At 35.0% G+C, this 4,606-nt stretch overlaps 1 protein-coding gene across 1 annotated transcript in view; it reads left to right on the top strand.

The window, feature by feature from the left end:
* The window catches only part of LOC106458591 (E3 ubiquitin-protein ligase TRIM9-like), a gene marked incomplete at its 5' end in the record, with an annotated part of 25,787 nt that overhangs the window by 4,180 nt on the left and 17,001 nt on the right, over positions 1 to 4,606 (top strand). The gene's annotated exons all lie outside the window — the stretch shown is intronic.

The raw sequence follows: 4,606 nt of genomic DNA, 5'->3' as shown, positions 1-4,606 counted from the left end.
TAGCTTTGCGCGAAATCAAAAACAAAACAAAACAAATACATGATTCAGTGATACACATTTCAGTTCATTAGCTTATTGGGATTACGGAAAAGTATATGTCAGTAATCTGGATGCGTTCAAGGATTTGTTGTCACAGGATTTATACGACTAAGAAATTTGATGTTTGTTGTTTGTAGAGAGAAATGAAAAAAATGTTTACGCTTACATACAGAGGGTTTAGTATGTAAAATTAAGACGATTTTAAATATGCAAGTCAGCAAGTCACATGATATACAGCAAATATGAAGTCGCAGTGTAAAAGCATGTTAGAACTGCATTTTAGCATTGTTTGGTATTACGTAGGTAGTGTGATCCCATCAAAAATTGATCACTTTTGTGAAAGGTATGTAACAGCTCTTTCCGTCGCAAAATATTAACACAGTCAGATAATAAAGATGTGTTCAGATGAGAGATTTAGAATTTCCAAGAAGGGTATATTTTTTTAACTCGTGGCATTGGAAAATTAGGAATATGGATCAACTTGGGAGACCTAGGGCCATCCAGAGAGAGACCTACAACAAGTCATATCCTAGTCGTGTTAAGCAGAGTGTTGAAACTTATAACAGGTAAAAATTCAAAAACACAAAGGTCCGTGGCAAAAGCCATCTACATGCCGTACATGTTATTCAGCGGAAATTCAATAAGAGAGACAATACTAAGAATACCGTCGCCTTTTATTTTGTTCTAAACCCCCTCCCCCAAGACGTCTAACAAGTATGACACCTTGAGATTGAACTCCATCAATAGGATCACAACCATCAGTGTCACGACCGTAATAACAACCAGCATACATGACCAAATACAGTGACATTACTACCAGTACTACTATAGCTTTCTTCGTAATCATCACTTTGTACACTGACACCGTTCACTAATCAAATAGGTTCACTAAATAATCACACACAAATAAATTCGCGTTACTAGCCAATAGGTTTTGCTGTTATTTCATTTTCTTCATGTTCTTTAAATAACAGAAAGCATCCGCCCCATCAAACTCTAAAGAATGGACAATAAATATTATAGAAAAGTGGCATATTCACTAGACCTAGAATTAAAACGTGCGGCGAGATAAAAACAGATGGATACTTACGTACAAACTAGTTACCTTCAAAAACAAGTAGAACGGAAAACAAATACTTGCCTCAAATTTGGAAGAAAGCTCGTATTCTTTTTTTCTTGCGAGGATGTCATCACGATACTGCTGTTCTCGCACATCATTTGCTAGCTGTAACATACAGACATTATCCATTCGGCCAGCAAAGGACATTGCAGCCGTTAATCTTTTTAACACTTAAATAAACTATACCACAAGAGTAGAGTAGGTACTATAGAGACCTAGGAAAAAAAGCAACTAGAATAAGGTAACTTCAACGGTTTTCTGTGTTTATGCTAAATCTGCATAGAAACTAGATAAACTAGAGATTTTAAATGTATATATATTACTAAAAACAAGTAGACAACCTATGATATGCCTGTATATCACAGTTGTTATCTGTTTGGAAAGAGTTTTTGTTTGTTTTAGCGCAAGGCTAAACAATAGGCTATATGAGCTCTGTCCACCACAGGGAATCGAACCTCCAGATTTTAGCATTATAAGCCCTTAAACTTACCGTTGACTCACTGAGGAGAGACACTAGGAAAGGCAGAAAGAGAAAGCAGAATACGTGATATTACATATCCATGTATTAGGCCTGTCAGTGAAACCATTAAAACTTACAAAAAAATCTTTATTTTCTTTCTTATGCGTTATTTCATTTATTTTTATTCAAAATAAGCCAAGAAAGACTTTAAATTTCAACTTATAAGTATGAAAGCAAAACTATACTTTTAACTAACAATATTGACTCAAAATTTTCGATATTGTAGTCATAAGATTATCCTAATTATCTAATACGGATCCATGAAGTAAAGTGATTTTGTAGCACTTCTGATGAATTCTAACACTTCAGTACCAGCACTTTCAAAATACTCGTGTTAAAATCTCTTTCACCACACAAAAAGTAAAGGATTTTCTTTATGGAAATTTTACAGATGGGTATACAAATTCATATTTTTTATTAGTTAAGTATAAGTTGTTTATATGTATATACCTAACTCTGTGTTGTGGAACTACAATTTGTTCTATACTTTAAATAAAAAAAATTTTTTTTTCGCAGTGGTCCACGAGAAAGCTTGACGTAAAACAAAAAGCTATAATAATATTGAAAATGAGATAACCAGGATCGAAGTAATATATTCCTGACATTGTTTTGTCTTCGGAATCCATACAAGACATTCTTATGTTAAACACAGAGAGAGATAAAGGCGAAAAGACATGTTTTTCAAAGAACCTTGTTTATAATCACTTAGACAAATTCCTTTACAATTTCAAATGACAAGTTATAATTCTTGTTTTCAAACCAGATCTTTTATAGTGTTTACTGTGTGCCAGAATTACAATTATATATTATATCCTATATTCACTTTGGACCTTTAATTATTGTTATAGAATTGCGATGATTAGGTAAGTTATACTAATTAATATATCTATTGTGGATTATCCTTGATGAGTACCTTTTTTTAAATTTTGATTGTAACACTCTCCCGAATTATCATTGGAAATTTTCTTGGATTATCTTTTATAACAGTCTATTATATTATCCTTGATGAAAGACAGTTTTCTGGATTACCTTTAATAACAGTTTCCCGGATTATCCTTGGTAAATCTACTGGATTATCCTTTATAACCGTCTACTAGATGATCCTTAATGACAGACTTTTCTAGGCCAAAATGGTATAACGATAGAGTTAACGGTGGCGTCCTGCAATCAGCCAGCCATCTGAGTCTGTTTCAGATTTGCCGCATTTCTCCTGATAGTCATACCTTACAAGAAAACGAACAAAGGACTTAATCAGCCAGTCGTATGAGTCTGTATTTCGGTGTATTTCTCCTGACAATCTTGTGGTATTTTCAAGTAGCATCGAGGTCCCAACACCTATCAGACAGCCAAATCCACAAATAACAGCAGATTTCATAAAGAAGTAAGGAGAGAGTTTTGTAGTTGATAACTTGACTGAATTTTAAGTTGCGTGAGAACTAAACAGATTAAACACAATCTTTATTTAGACACAACATTAAAAACAGTTTGCACAACTGCGTAGACAAGTGGACGATCGCCTCTACTGGATCAGTGAAAAGCTTGACAGCTTTCCGTCTCTTAAGGTGAATTTGCTAGTAACGATAAAAACCAAGTGAACAAAACTGAACAAAAAAAGTGTGACTGTATTTAGAACATCACCTCGCTTTCTTTGTCTAGTGACCAGCTATTAGATTCAGTAGACATTATAGTTCGGCCACCAAAGGATATTCTAGTTTTAACTAGTTTAACCCAGGCTCAAGATGCAACACTGAAATATTCTTTTAAGTAAATGGCGTCATCTGACAAAAGAACAGAGGGCTGAAGTGACTAGAACAAAATAATGTTAGACACTCTGGTCCACGAGTTGCCGCCATGACAGTGCGGAAACTAAATAATCAATTATTTGAAATAATTCTGTTACTAAAGAAGGTAAGGGAACATGGTATGTCTGCATACAACATTCTTACCTTACTACAAAACTAATAGATTATTGAAGACTTACCTTACTACAAGACGATTACAGACTCAGTCACCAGCCATCTAAGTTTTTACATGTAAAAGGTATTTTCTTTGACAGAGCCAATAAGTTTTGTATACATGTCTATCAAAAACCTATAAAAAATGTAATTCGTCGGACGACTGATTCGAACCTTCAACTTACACAACAAAACACATTGACTTTCACAATGGGCTATTTGTGCTCTGCCTACCACGGGCATCGAAACCCGGTTTCTCGCGTAGTAAGTCCAAAGAGATACCGCTGTGCTACTTAGGGGCCCATACTTTGGGGCTAGGGGTGCATAGTAAAGACGATGGTCAAATTCCACTTTTCGGCCTGACAGGATTAGCCCAAGAGTTAGCGGTGAGTACTGTTGATAAGCTGACTTCCCTCTAGTCTATCAGTTGAAAATTAGAGACAGCTTGTGCACGTAGCCCTTGTTTAGATTTGCGCGGACACACACACACTCCGTGTCCTGGGAGTTTATTGGGAACCTGTCGCAAAATCATCCTTAATTATCCACATCAAGATGAAGCGAATTTTCTTCCTTTCATTTTCATTAAAAAAGTGAAAGGAGAAATGGAAAAGGTTTAATCAAATGTACTTCGTACAACATTAACACCAAAACCAACTATTTGCTCGCGCTATCGTTTATTTTGTTATTTAAAAAATAAATAATATAAAAATTCGTTTTCATGCTAAATTCTCTTTCTCTCTGGTTTTATTAGCAGGACTTGGCCTTGTGGTCAGTATGTACGTCCGGGGTTCGACATTTAATTTTTTTTTTTTTTGCCATTGACAGAAGAGCAGTATCCATATAAATATAATATTGCTGTCTGTTGTATGTCCATGTAACTACTTTGCAGGGTGTGGATGGATCTTCACCAAATTTGGTATGGAGGTTTATTGGGTCTATGGGGAGATACACACAAATTTTCAGTTTTGCATT

Source organism: Limulus polyphemus, unplaced genomic scaffold, assembly GCF_000517525.1.
Source record: "Limulus polyphemus unplaced genomic scaffold, Limulus_polyphemus-2.1.2 Scaffold489, whole genome shotgun sequence".
In the NCBI taxonomy this organism is placed as follows: Eukaryota; Metazoa; Arthropoda; class Merostomata; order Xiphosura; family Limulidae; genus Limulus; species Limulus polyphemus.
This window is presented reverse-complemented; position numbering and strand designations above follow the sequence as displayed.